Source organism: Phascolarctos cinereus, unplaced genomic scaffold (genome assembly GCF_003287225.1).
Source record: "Phascolarctos cinereus isolate Bilbo 61053 unplaced genomic scaffold, phaCin_HiC Scaffold_5;HRSCAF=322, whole genome shotgun sequence".
In the NCBI taxonomy this organism is placed as follows: domain Eukaryota; kingdom Metazoa; phylum Chordata; class Mammalia; order Diprotodontia; family Phascolarctidae; genus Phascolarctos; species Phascolarctos cinereus.
Window position 1 is genome coordinate 448,625,834 of NW_027555958.1, and position 15,110 is coordinate 448,640,943.

At 41.9% G+C, this 15,110-nt stretch overlaps 1 long non-coding RNA gene across 4 annotated transcripts in view; it reads left to right on the top strand.

Annotated features, from left to right (window-relative positions):
* The window catches only part of LOC144454147 (uncharacterized), a 71,704-nt gene that overhangs the window by 43,198 nt on the left and 13,396 nt on the right, over nt 1-15,110 (top strand). For 3 of the 4 annotated variants that reach the window (XR_013487425.1, XR_013487424.1, XR_013487427.1), the window contains exon 4: nt 12,779-12,935. The exons of the other annotated variant lie outside the window; for it this stretch is intronic. This is a non-coding gene — a long non-coding RNA (uncharacterized LOC144454147). The remainder of the gene's footprint in view (nt 1-12,778; nt 12,936-15,110) is intronic. 4 annotated transcript variants of the gene reach the window in all.

Below are 15,110 nucleotides of genomic sequence, written 5' to 3' on the forward strand. Positions count from 1 at the left end.
CTGATTAAGTACCTACTATGTGCCAGGCACCATGCTAAGTGCTTTTTAGAACTACTATCTCATTTGATCCTCACAATAACCCTGGCAAGTAGGTGCTATTTTGATTTCCATTTTGCAGCTGAGGAAACTAAGGCAGACAGAGGTTAAGTAGAGGGAAAAGATCTGCTACTATTTCCTCTGTGCCCATGGGGAAGTTTCTTAGCCCTTCTGGGTCCCAGGTTTCCCATCTGGGGTTGTTTAACTTAGAGGACAGGAGATCTCTGAGGCATATGAGAAGGATCTTCAACTATTTTAAGGGCTCTCTCCAGGAAGGAGGATTCAACATGATCTGCTGGTTCCCATCCCGGGTGGCAGAATGAGAATCAGTGGATAGAAGTTTCTAATTAAGGTTTAATATAAAGAAAAAGTGTCCTATTTGAGCTGTCCAAAAGTCAAATGTGCTACCCTGTGAAGTGGTGAGCACCCTGTCATAGGATGTCTTCAAGAAAAGGCTTGAGGGCTACGTACTGGGGGAAAAGATTCTTATCCCAGCATAGAGGAGTTGGTCTTTCACCAGTCCTGAAGCTCAGAAATCTCACGATGTAAACACAGAAAGTAACGGGTAGAAAACAAGGTGTTAAACTGCCAATGATCATTTGGCCACACCCATGATGAGCAAGTTTGTCCTTCTTTGAATTAGGGGGGATCCTGTCTGGGCCAATGTTTTGCCGTTACCCTTAAAAGACAGGTAGACAGAACAGTGCAGGAGATGGAAGGTTTGGGAAAACCCAGGCCGGAAGAAGCTTTGTGAAGTGTGATCCCCTCTTACCAGAGGAAAGAAGGCAGGAGGAGAAGGATTTCTCTTCTTCCCTTTTTCCCCATCCATTTTGCAGTCAAACTACTCTTTCCCTAGTAAGAGATATCCCATCCTCATCAGTTCAAAAGACTCAGTTGGAGACAAAGCTGAAGCAAATATGGGAGGGAATAGAGACACATTCTCCAGTCAGGCACGGAAAGAGAGAGGCAGTCACTTGAGAGAGGAGAAGGAATCCAAAGTGCCCCAAAGTGTCCTCAGGATTGAGATAACGATTCTTCAGAAACATAAGAGAGCCTGAGGGACATTGTAATGAGAACAGTTTTGAGTTAAAGAAAATCAGGGGCCATACTCAGTCTGAGGAAGAGAGGGATAGCTAATATGGGGAAGATGGGACATGGCCCCAAAGCACTGACATTCAGAATGGCAGACTTCTTCCTAGCTGCTACTGTTGTCCTTTATCACCTCTAGGCACTTCACTGGTATTATCGTATGGCACAACTGCCCTCAGGCTGGCCTTCTGTACTGACCTTAGAGGGGAGAAGGGGAACTCTTGAATATACAATAATGGACTTCTTTGAGCTAAGAAAAAGCCTATGCAGGTGATGTTGGACAAGAAGCTACTTTGAATTGAAATGTGAAAGGGAAAAGGAACTCACTGGTATCCTATACCCTGGCATTTCCCCTGCCATGGCAAATGCTAGCTTTATCACTACCACATCAGGCCACGTGGGCAAAGCCAGGAATAGTTTTCTTGTAACCCATGTTAGCACTTGGGGCTGTAGGGACAGCCTGATGCTTAGCAGATTTCCACATTCTGAGCAGGACTGGAGAGGTTTATCAGAATGAGCAGGGAGTCTGGAGCCAAAGAGAAGCATGGTATTGGAGTTCCTGCCATACCTAGAGAAATGAACAAGTCTAACTTTGGGGTAGTGCAGACTGTGGAGGGGGTGGGGGGAATGGAAAAAACCCAAACCAATGACTCTTTTACTCAGCTCAGGTGGGAGCTGAGTTGAAAGCAGAACTCATTGGCTTGGCTTTCTTTCCTGGGCTGGGAGTCAAGGGACAAAAATAGATTTTGGCATAGAGAGAGTTTTGGCCTTTGTGAAGGGCTGGGTTAAATGAAATGTGTGGCCTGTGTTTATGTTAGTTCAAGGAATGCTTCAGCTTTTTTTTCATGCCTTTTATTTAATCTGATTATATATTAATGCCTTGGAAAGAAATCAATCCTTAACCCCAATTGCCTTGCCAAAAAGAAAGAAAGAAAGAAGTCAATCAATGAAGCTTTTAGCAGGGATAGAATGAAAAGCAGAGCTTAAGTAAGATGGGTACTGAACCGTGATCTGATTGCTGCACACACCTTTCCACACCTTGGGTAGGAGAATCAATACCACAGTTCATAGTGGTGGAGCCAATGGGTGGTTGGCATCCTGTTGCTTTAGTATGCAAGTTAAGTCATGGGGAGCTTGGCAGTTACCCCAAAGCATATACCCTTTTCACGACATGTGGGTCCAAGCACATTCACAGCACATACTCTGCTCTTGACTCCTAAAAGATGGTCAGATGCTGATCACAGTGAACCCCCGGGGTGAAAGTGAATGCCACCTTCCCATGATGCTCTTGCTCACTAATGACCTTCTCCTTTGAGTCGAAGCAAAGAAAAAAAGGAAAAATATCATCTGTTACTGTTACTCTGATCGACACCTCATTTAATCAGTGACCAAACAGCGGACACATTTAACTCACTTATTTTTTTATCTTAGTTTTTAAAAAGAGCCGTTTCAGGCCGGAGGGCAAGTCTACGGCAGGGCCTCTGTGTGTCTGAACTCAGCAGAGAGTAACATGAGGGCCCCAGGCTCCTTGGCAGGGCCACCAAGGATAAAGAAGGGCAGGGTGCTGGGGACAAATATTTTGTCTCTTTCCTTTTGGTTCAATTGCATGCTCTTCTGTTTACTAGGACTAAACAGTGCTAAGTAAAGCAGATTGGTTTGGAAGTGTGGAAGGGTACTGAAGAGGAGGAAGAAAGGGGGGTCATCTCTGAAGCATAGCACAAAGTCCGTCAGAGGGCAGAGCATCAAGGGGCCCACTTATGCAGAGGGGGTTTCAGCAGATACTTAAAGAAGGTCTACCTCCCCATCACACTAAGTGTCCAAGCCTGAGGGGGAGCCAGGACCCTGTTCTTACAGAATTCCCACTGGACATCCCAGGGAATACCCTCCATATGTGGATATTTGTGAACCTCTATGTAGAGCATGTAAGTGGTGAAGTGGATAGAGCACCAGGCCTGGAGTCAGGAAGACCTGAGTTCAAATCTGACCTCAGACAACATTTACTAGCTATGTGACCCTGGGCAAGTCACTTAACATCTTCTGCCTCAGTTTCCCCAACCCTAATGGGGATAATAATAGCATCTACCTTGCAGAGTTGTTGTCAGGAACAAATGAAATATTTGAAAAGTGGTTAGTGCAGTGCCTGGTATACAGTAGGTGCTACATGAATGTGTGAGATAGTAAGATGGAACAGTGGGTAGAGCACTGGACCTGGAGTCAGGAAGACTCATCTTCCTGAGTTCAAATCTGGCCTCACATACTAGCCATATGACCTTGAAGTTTGCCTCAGTTTCCTCATCTGTAAAATGAGCTGGAGAAAGAAATGGAAAAAACACTCCAGTATCTCTGCCAAGAAAACCCTAAATGGGATAAAGAAGAGTCAAACACGACTGAAACATCTCAACAACAATAACACATAAATGGTTATTCCCATTCTCTTCTCTCTTCTCCAGCTGAAGTGGGGGGCAATGGGCCATTGCTTTAGGGCCCTTACCCTCAGGGAAGACAGAGCCTCTGAATTCAAGGATTGTCTACTCTCAAAGATAGATATGGCTCCATCTCTATGGGTGTTCCTAGCGTTGTGGGGAGTGGTCTCATACAGTCGTTGCTGTGAGTTATGACCCAATCTGAGGTGGATATAGGCCCCTCCATCTTCAATCTAATCTCTTTCTAAAAATACAGCAAATGAGAACATGACATGATGTCAGAGCTAAAAGTGCCCCTTACCCCACAAATGCTCCTAACTCCACCACTACTTGGATGAAAATCCCCATATCTGCCTCCTGCCTGCCTAGGGGATCCAGTGAGGGTAGGATCACCACTTCTTAAGGCACAGAGCCTGGAACATTGTCTTGGGAAAGGACCCTCCATAACCACCCAACAGCTATGAAGCCCTCTCTCCCTTAGTTTCTTCTCCTGCAAAATGGGGGGGGGGGAGGTATTTATATGACCAACCTCAGCAAGTTGTTATGATGACATTGCTGTGAGAACCTTAAAGTGTTCATAAATTTGAGCTATTATTCAGGCGGAAGCAACAGCTACTGACCAGCACCTATCTGCCAGAATGTGCTAGCTTTCAGTGTCCACCATTGGCTATCCTGCCTCTAAGTTCCTACAAACACTTGCTGTGTGTAATTCTACTTTTTTTAAAGCTCACTTGGTCCCATCCCCATCCTCAACTATGGCCCCTTTTCCTTCCATCCTAGGCCACCCTTCATGGACACGTGCTAGATTATAAGCCTCTAGAGGGGTTTTTTGACCTCAGCATGCCATCTGTGGCTTAGGATTTCACTGTACCCACTGGCACTGGTGCCCACATCCTCACGCCCACACCCACACCCACATCCCAATTTTGACCTTGGGAGTTTTTCTCCCTCTTAATCTTAGGAGTTTTAATGGCTCAGGCCCAACGTGACTGGACATGAAGGGCTCATTGAAGGGCCAATGCCTCCTAGATGCTCACCTGCTTGTCCTTCTCTGGGATCCACTATCTCACCCTCTCTTGCTGCTACTTTTGCCTTTTCCCTAAATGCCCTTGATTTCCATCCAGAGCCTCAAGAGATCATCTTCAGGCCTTCGGCTGCCCCAGGTCTCAGGGGTGGCCAAAAGAATGATCCTGGCTCCTAGGCAGCTTCTGATAGCTTCATTTGCCCAGACTAACTTCCACATGTTTCTGTAGATCTGGGTCAAAGGATGAGTCGATGGCTCAGGAATGAGATCCACTTCCCTTCTGTGCCTGCTCTGTGGATTTATTCCCAGTTCACATGTGTGGGGGGGAGAGGAGGCAAGCCACTTGGGAGCCACCCGATACATGCACAGCACTGGGGCTCAAGGAATGTTGCTGTGGAGGATGGATGCTGCTGCTGGTCTGGGTGGCAGGGGGTGAGGGGAAGAAGGGGATACACATAGCCAAGACCCTTGGTCTGAGAGAGACATAGCCCTAAAGTTAGGCAACTACTAACTTTAGAGAGGAACACAGCCCTGTTCTGCCTAGAGCCAGTCTGGGTCAGCAGCCCTAGGCTTTACTGGCTCTTTCCCCACCTAACTTGCTCTGTGACCCTGGACAAGTTACTTCTTCTATATGATCCTCAGTTTCCCCTTGGTGATGTAATTGTATTCTCTATCCTCCTTCCCTCATAGAGCTCTTTTGGACCCCTATTAGGTGAGGAGTGCAGTGCTGGGGGATGGGAGAGGCAATAATACAGACTCCCTTCACACATGGTAAGGGAGGGACAAGACGAAGATCTTAGTGGATGGGGGTTGAATGAGAAGATCAGTTGAAGGCCAGGATTCAGGGACGACTTCTTGAGATATATGGCATTCTTACTGACCTTAGTGATCAGAGTATATTTCAGCTGATAAACTCATGACCCAATTCCCTGTATGAAAGGCTGCTTAGGATATTATCTGAGAGCCAAATCCCATGTTGACTAAGAGATTGGCATGTTTGATTTGGAGTTAAAACACTTCTCAAGTGACCAGTGGAGGCTAGATGGCCCTAACAGTTGGCTGCACCCCTAAGATGAGGGCTTTTGGAGAGGGGGAAAATATGGTAGGTGTATATGGAAAAAGAATGATACCAAGTTACTTAACATAAATAATGCTTATGCTCATGGTCCAGTCCTCTTTCATGTTTTGTCCCATTCGAGGGTTAGGTATTTTATTTGTTTTTGTCAATTTTCTTCTTCCTGCTCTCATTTCTACCATTACTCCCTATTCTGCAGTATGGGTGCTTCATGTCTATCAGTGGCATTAAAAGAATTTTTAAATTCCACCTTCTGCAAGAACTTTTCCTGGTTAATTCTAGCATCTGCCTCCCCCACTCTAGATTACCTCCAATTTATTCTGTAGTTTGTACAAAATTGTTTATATGCTGTTTCCTCCACCAGACTGTGAGTACTTTGAGGTCAGGGGCCATTTTTGTTTTTCTTTATACCTTCAGTGGTTGGCACATAGCAGGTGCTTAGTAAATGTTTGTTGGCTTGATGAAGCCATAGATATAATGGATTCAAGAGCTACATTTACCTTCAGGGTTAAAACCCCACAGCCTGTAGAGCCAAGAGCTTCTGGACTTCTCCACTGGGGGAGGAGCCCATCCTCCAGACAGACACCAGACGGAGGATGCAGATCCCAACATGGCTTCCACTCGGGTGGGATTTAAGAACACTTCAGAGTGGAGAGGGGCTTGGGTTTAGACAAGTGTGTTCTTTCCCTTAATAAATAAATACATGTGTCTGTGCTCATGTGTTTGGGTGCCTGCATATGTATGTGTGTATGGATGTAAATGTGTGTGTCTTTGGATTTCTATGTGTATTTCTCTGTGTATCTGTGTGCATGTGTGTGTGAGATTGGGATACTGTATTATAGAAAAGGCTTCCCTGCTTAGGCAGGCCACTAGTTTTGTTTTAGAGTTGGAATTCTTCCAAAGTCATTAGGCCACATCTCAATGGGTTCCAAAGTGAAAATTCTCTGGATTTGTCTGTAATGTATGGGAACCATCAGGCAATTCAATCCAAGTCACAGCAGAGAGGGGCATAAAGAATATAGAAAGCTGCCTATGATATAGGGTAGAACTGAGGGATCGGGGCAGGAAGAAGGAGAGGACTGAGTAGGCAAAGCTTTGTTCAATTCACTCTGTGGCCAACATTAAACCATCTTGGGAAGAGTTCCTAAGCAAGGTTATGCCACGGTGAAAACCGAAATGGATAACTCTGAGGGATCATCTCAGTACAATCTCTGCAGAGAAAACAGGCCTCCATGTTGGTAGGGTCTATCCCCTAGTATCCCTAGAGATAATGAATTTCTTCATATTTATGGGACAACTCAGACCTGTCCTAGGCCTGCAAACAAAAGGTGCTTTTAAAATTTGCATGTGAACCTTGATTAACCCTCTGTTGTGGTTGGAGAAGTTTTGTTCACTCTCACCTTGGAGGGCTGAGGAAGGGAAATGCTGACCACTGGCCACCTCCGATCCTCCCCCTCCCCACTTCTCCCTTGAGTCATAGACCTGAAAAGAACAGAATTGCAGGATCACAGAATTTGTAAGGCTATCAGTGTCCATATTGTCTAATGCACACAATTTACCTGTTTTGAACCTCAAGAGAGAGAATGTATCTTATAGAATTACAGAATCAGAGAGTTGGAAGGGCTCTCAGAGGCCTCTATTCTAATTCTGAAAAGGATCCCCCACCATAAGATACTCTCTAAGCCTTTGGCTGGAGTACTCCAAGGAGGGGCAAATCACCATGACGAGGCAGCTCCTCCCACTTTGGAACAGCTCTCATTGTTAGGAAGCTTTTGAAATCAAACACATATTTGTCTCTTTTCAATTTCTTTGAATACTTGAAGACAGTTATGACTCTCATGAGTCTTCTCTTCTCCAGGCTAAATTTCCCTAGTTCCTTTAACCAGTCAACATATGGCATGGTCTCCAGGCCCTTTACCATCCTTGATTGCCTTTCTCTGGACATTCTCCAACTTATCAGTGTCAGTGTTCAGTTGCTTCAGTCATATTTGACTCTTCATGACTCCATATGGAGTTTTCCTTGGCAAAGATACTAGAGTAGTTTGCCATTTCCTTCTCCAGCTCATTTTTCAGATAAGGAAACTGAGGCAAATAGGGTTAAATGACTTACCTAGGGTCACACAGCTAGTAGGTGTCTGAGGCCAGATTTGAACTCAGAAAGATGAGTCTTCCTGACTCCAGGCCTGGTATTCTATGCACTATGGCACCACTTAGCTGACCTATGTTCTTGATAAATTTTGGCATCTGGAGCCAAGCCCAATTCTCCAGAATGAGGTCTAACCAGGGAAGCATATAGAGAAACTGTCATCTCCTTATTCCTGGAAGCTTTATTTCTCAATGCTGCCCAAGGTTACATTTGTTTTTGGCTGCCATATTATCCTGTTGACTCATAATGAGTTTGCAGTACATTAAAATATAATTACTTTTTAGACAATCTACTGTCTAGCAATGTTTGCTTTTTTTAAAATCAAGTGTAAGAAATTGTATCTATCCCCATTTAGATTTGTCTTATTAGATGCTACCCAGAGTCTTATCCTGTTAATGTATTTTTAGTTCCCGGTTGTTGTCTCCCATGTTAGCTATGCATCTAAGTTTTATGTCATCAAAAAATCAGATGAGCATATCATTGATAGCTTTATCAAAATCATTATCCAACACAAGTTGATTTGGGCAGCCCTAAACAGCACAGGGTCAACCACAGAGCCCTGGGGCACTCCACTAGAGACCTGCCACATATACATTGAATTATTAAGAGCTACTCTCTGCTTTATATTTCCCTCAGTGCCCAATACGGTATGAAGAGGAGCACATTAGGTCCAGAACAATTTTGAAATATTTACTGAAGGAAAGACTATTTTGGGACATTTCATTCAACCCCTTTTGCTCCTAGAGCAAATAATCCTATCTCCCCCCCCCCCAGACTACCACCTTCCTCTGCCTGAATGAATTAATAAGGATTTGGGGGTGCCTACTGCATTCCCAGGCTTAAGGAGCTTCCTCTTGCAGTCAAACTGGTGATCAAATCATGGGCTGTCAGAGCTGGGAGAAATTTTAGAACGTGGAATGGAAAATATCAGAACTGAGAGTCTTTAGAATGGAGAACACAGAACATCATCTGGGAGGTGGCCTTAGAACAAAGAATATCATAGCTAGGACAGACTTTAGAGAACATCGGAGCTAGGAGGGAGCTTAGAACAGAATATCAGAGCTGGGAGGGATCTTAGAACAAAGAATGTCAGAACTGGGAGGGAGCTTAGAATAGAAAATGTCAGAGTTGGAAGAGATCTTAGAATAGTGGGTATCAGAGGGCAAACAGCAGACCAAGACTAATGGAAACCTTCCTCCTTCAGATTCCACAGAGCCTTGGAGGGAGTAGAACACGCCAGTGGGAACCCTTCCTTTTCATGTTGTCCAAATCCCACTGGGCTCTTCCCATTCCACCCAGATTTCCTGTGACATCTTCATCCTGTTTTCCTTTTTTAGCTCAACATCAACCCTCTCCAGGGTAGGAAATATGGAGTTCCCACTCCACTTCAATCCTCATCATCACTTTCCATTTCTCAGTAGTCATTGGCCCAAGCCCTACCAGCTCCCCTGCTCAGAAAGAACATGGCTTCTTACACTGCTTAGTGAGTAGGGAGTCACAGGCTGGAGAATTCCAATAAGATGGTCTACCATCAGGCCTTAGCCTTCCTCCTGAAAATGAAACTTTAAAGATCCAATGACTTGACGTTTGCCTTGCTGCAGCATTCTAACTCAGAGTTCTGGAACTTTCCATCATCTTTGAGATGTGTTGTCTCCTGGTGTGTTCTTCAAAGCTGCGACTGCCCTGCTTTTCCCTTTGTTTTCTTAGTTCTTAGCATAATGCTTGGCCCACAGTAAGCACTAAACAAATGACTTTTTGTTCATTCACTTACCAACTATAGTTAGAGTAGGAAATGATCTTCAAGAGCAGAAGAAAGAATGTTGGAGCTGCCCAGTAGCTTCATAGACTCCCAAGATCATAGATTTGGAGTTTGAAGGAGCTATAAGGGGTATCTCATGCAATCCCTTCCTTTTACAAATGATGAAACTAAGACCTATAGAGATCAAATAACCTGACCAAGGTCACAAGAAGTACATGGAACAGGTAGGATTTGAACCCAGGTGCTTCGACTCAAGTCCAGTACTCTTTTGACTGCACCATGGTGGACTCAGAATGCAGAACTAGGATGGGCCTTAGACCAGAGAAGGTCAGTGCTGGAAGGCATCTTAGAACACAAAATACAGGACTGAAGAGTCAGGAGGGGCCTTAGAGGGGAACAGCAAGCCTTTCCATGGAATTACCTTCAGTCCTTGAAGAGGTGTGCATAACCAGTAGCTTCATCATTCTGAGTCTTTTGGTCTGAGATGCCTGTAGAAACCTCAGAAAGTAACCAATATTTTTAAAACACCAAAGAGTCATTAATTGGAGATATTAATGAGCTATTATGTTTAGTTTTGCTTTTAGGTGTTAGGCAGAACATTGTTGTGTCACAAAATGTTATCACTATCAATCCACGGGCAAACCACAAACACTGTGTCAGAACTCCCAACTAGGACCTAAGTGGTGAAACTGGTTGTCCCTCCCTATACTATTTTTGGTAGTTTTAAAACATATTCCAATATTTACATATGTAAGTATATCTATATCTATATCTATATCTATATCTATATCTATATCTATATCTATCTATATCTATATCTATATCTATATCTATATCTATATCTATATCTATATCTGTATCTGTATCTGTATCTGTATCTATATCTATATCTATATCTATATCTATATCTATATATACTTACATATGTAAATATTAGAATTGTGAACAGATTATAGGCAGAGTCCCATTAGAAACTCTGGGCAGATAATGAGTCATAAGTTTGAAACCCACTTAGAATGTCCGTCCTTTTTTCCCTTCTAAGAAAACTATGAACTAGGTCTTTTTGGAAGCAGTAGGTTGGGAAACCACTTAAGGCACTCTTCATTCTTTTATCTTTCTAGAATTGATGAGATAGAGCCATTTACTGTGCCTTGGTGCCCCGGAATAGGATCTTACTCTAACAACTAAGTCAGAAATGAGAAATAAAATGTGTAAAAATAGACATTCCATTCCACAAGACACCTACCTGCTGTATGTACACACCTCTGGGCAAGAATCTTGCAAGTTCTTCAGCAATTATAATTTATGTGTCAGGGATGATTTGGCTGAACAATGACTTAAGCAAATGTCAGAGGAAGAATACTTTAGCACAAGATACCAATTTTAAAGAGGAACTTTGTATTTCACAGGACTAAAAGAGGTAAGAGCAAAGCCAAGGCTTAAATAAATAGGATCAAAGATTAGCAGAATATGACTGAGACTTCATTAGAAACCACTAGACACAATCCCAGATGTAGACGTGGTCATTGATGCATAAGAAGCAAGAAAAATCAGTATCTGGAGTTTATAATTCACTGAAAGCTTGCCATATGTTTCTCTTGCACTCAACCAGTCTTTGGCAATGAAATTAGGAATTTCACACCTCCCCTGTCTGTCCTGGCTTGTTTTTTCAAAGTGCTACCACCCCTGCTATTGGGCAAAAAACAAAAAAACTGCCCCTAGGGTGATACCTCAAGACCCTTCTTCCAGAAGGTCACAAATTCCCACACTTTAACTTTTATGTGATGAGGCTTATGTTTATTATTAAAGAATCGATTGTATTTCAGCAGGGTACAGGTGCCTCTACCCTCACCCCAACAGTTAGTGGCCACCAGAAAAAACTCAGAAATTTTAGCCAGCTATATCAGTCGTTCTTGATTATTTGACTTGGTGTACCTCAGGATATATGCACATTTATGTGTGCGTGCACCTGTGTGTGTGTGTGTGTGTGTGTGTGTGTGTGTGTGTGTGTGTACAATTCTAAACTCATAGCTCTACAAGGAGCCCAGCAATGAGATAATGCCATGTCTAAGGGGAACATCTCAAACACCCCATACATGGTGAAAATAAACTATAAGCAGCCATCTTTTTGTCACATGAGCTCTATAAGTATGAGCCCACTCTGCACTTGAAGGAGATCACTTTACAGATTTAGTAGAGTAGGAAGTGGGGGGAGGGTATTTTGTACCAACTATTTCTTACTACGCACTCATAGTGAAAGTCCCTCTCAAAAAGTTACTTAAAATTGCCTGATCGAATTGATTTTCAATAGAGAGTCCATCAAGAAGGAAGCACAACTGTGGGCTTGAGCTCATGGCATGAGAGAAAGCCATTGTATTGCCTCTCAGGGGTTGCCTAGAACCATGAGGAGGACTTGCAACCAACCTATCTCTGGGAGCTTCATTAATCAGTAGGAGTGGAAGTTGGGATAAATATCTTCAGAGTTTATATAGGCTAATTACTGAAGGTGTGTGTGTGTGTGTGTGTGTGTGTGTCTAAGAGGTGGATTCTACACCTTTATTTCAATAATTATAGGTAGCATGAGAGGCAATGTGCTTTTTAGTGGCTAGATAAAGGCCTAGCTTCAGAGCAGGTAAAAGTATAGATGGGATATGCTCGTCATATTTTCAGTTGATGCAAGGCTAAGAAGAAAGGATAGATAATAGAATAGATAACTAAATGATAAAGTCAAGAATCAAAAGGATCTTGGCAGGCAAGATCATTGACCTTAATTTAATGGGATCAGATGCAATAGGAATAAATGCAAAGTCTGGCGCTTGGGTACAAAAAATCAACCCCACAAACACAATATGAGGAAGGCATGGTTACATAAACTTTTTTTTTTTAAGATCTGAAAGTTTTAGTGGACCACAACTTCAGTATGAGTCAGAAGTGTGATACAGTAGGTAGAAGAGCTAATAATAATCTTAAGCTAAGGCCTATAGAATCCAGGACAAGGGGTCTTACTTTAATAAGGGACAAGGATATGATAGTCCCACTATACTCTGCCCTCACCAGGCTTCATCTGCAGTACCATGTTCAGTTCTGGATGCCAATGTTAAAAGAAAAAAAAGAAATGGATAAACTTGAAATTGTCTGGTGGAGAACAACCATCATGGTAAAGGCTTTGCATCCTTGTCAAATGATGATCCGTTGAATGAGGTGGAATCTGCATTTTCTTGTTTAGTTCTAGAGGAGCAGCGGAAAGACGCTCTGAAAGTTTGATGTCAAGGAAAACTTCCGAACGATTAGACCCATCTCCAAAGGGAATGGGCTGCCTGGGGAGGCAGTGAGCCCGTCCTCCTTGGAGGGTCTCAAGCAGAAGCTGGACAATCACTTGTCGGGTATGTTATAGTGGGAACTGCTTTCATTTAGGGCTTGGACTGGATGGCTGCTGAAGTCTCTTACAGCTCTCAAATTCTGTGATCCTCTCAAGGCCTGAGTTTAAGACCTGCCTCTGACACATACTATCTGTGTGACTCCAGGCAGGTCATTTCTCTTCTCAGTGTTTTAGGCAGTTCTTTAAGACTATAAATAGGAGGGAAGGTGCATTGCCACGGAGAGTGTCTGCCTCTTTATGCTGAGTTCCTTCTATCAGGTCCAGTCTGACACCACACATGTGTATGCATGCATGCATATGTATATGCAGTTCCCAAAAGTCTTAGTACTTTTAAGCTTTCATAACTTCAGAGCATAAATGCAATTCATTATTAGAATCTGTTTAAATTTGCTTCTCCATTTCACTGTGAATACTTTAGCATGCTAAGAAGTTGCAAAAGGATTTAAGAAGTGAAAAGAAAAGTGCTAGCTATTGTCACTGTCTGACAATGCTCTTACATGAACTGCTGCTCCACGACTGTGTCACAACTTTCAAAATACAATCATCCAGTCAATCAACAAGCACTTCCTATGGACCTGGTACTGAGCTAGGGACTGAGCATACAAAGACAAAAGCGAAATAGTGGCTGTCCTCAGGAGCCTATATTAAGTTTGGAGAATAATAACACACTAAAGTCAATGAGGCTCTCATACATTCCTGCAAAGTTCAGTGCTCTCCTACTCATGATAATTGCAGAATTAAACCATGATTTAGAGTCTCAGGTTAACTGAGATATTGTAATTAATTATTCTTTTGATGTCTAATAGAATTCACTTTTAAATCCTCCAGGTGTATTACCTACAGCATATTTATGGCTCGTTTATTACTAGTTCAATTTCTTTTTCTTAAATTAAGTCCTCTATTTCTTGGCAAGTTAATCTGGGAATTTTATATTTTTATAATTATTTATCTATTTTATTTAGGTTATTGGTCTTATTGGCATAAACTCAGATGAAATAGTTTCTAATGATTTCATTTATTTCTTCCTCATTTTGGGGGGAATTTGATTTTTTAATTCTTCCTGGCAATAATTTGGTTTTTCTCTTTCTTTTGAAATTAAATTAGTCAATGATGCATCTATTTAAGAAAACACTTTCTATTTTAATATAGTAATTAATTAGTTCTTTTCCTTCAACTTGTCAATCTTTTCATTGATTTAAAAAATATTGGTTTTCATGTTTAATTGCGGATTTTTCAATTTGCTAATTTTGTTTTCATTTTTTAGTTGCATGCATCCCAATTTATTGATCTGTTCTGTTACTCTTTTGTTGATAAAAAGTTCTTAATATATAATTTCCCCATAAGGATTGCTTTGACTGAATCCCACAAATTTTGGCATGTTGTCTCATCATGGACATTATCTTTTTTAAATAGTATTTTATTTTTCCAAATTGTGTATTTAACATTCATTTAAACATTTTTTGAGTTCCCAAATTTTCTACCTCCCTCTTTCCTCTTCCACCCCTTCTAAAAGAGTAAGAATTTTAAATAGATTATATATGTGCAATCATTTGAAACATGTTTCCATATTAATCATGTTGTGAAAGAAGAAACAGACCAAAAGAAAAAAACATGGAAAAGATAAAGTGAAAATAACGTGCTTCCATCTGCATTCAGACTCCATCAGTTCTTTCTCTGAATGTGGATAGCATTTTCTATCATAAGTCCTTTGGAATTGTCTTGTATCATTATATAGCTGAGAAGAGCTAAGATATTCATAGTTGATCATTACACAGTGTTGCTGTTACTATGTACAATATTCTCCTGGTTCTGCTTACTTCACTTTGCATCAGTTCATGTAAATCTTTCCAGGTTTTTCTTGAAATCCACCTGCTCATCATTTCTTATAGTAAATAGTAATCCATCACAACCATATACTACAACTTGTTCAGTCCATCCCCCATTGATAGACATCCCCTCAATTTCCAATTCTTTGCCACCACAAAGAGAGTTGCTATAAATATTTTTGTACATGTCCTTTTCACTTTTTTATGATTTCTTTGGGATAGACCTAGTAATAGTATTTCTGGATCAAAAGGTATGCACAGTTTGATTGCCCTTTGGGCATAGTTCCAAATTGCTCTCTAGAATGGATGTGTTCACAACTCCACCAACAGTACATTAATGTCTCAATTTTCCC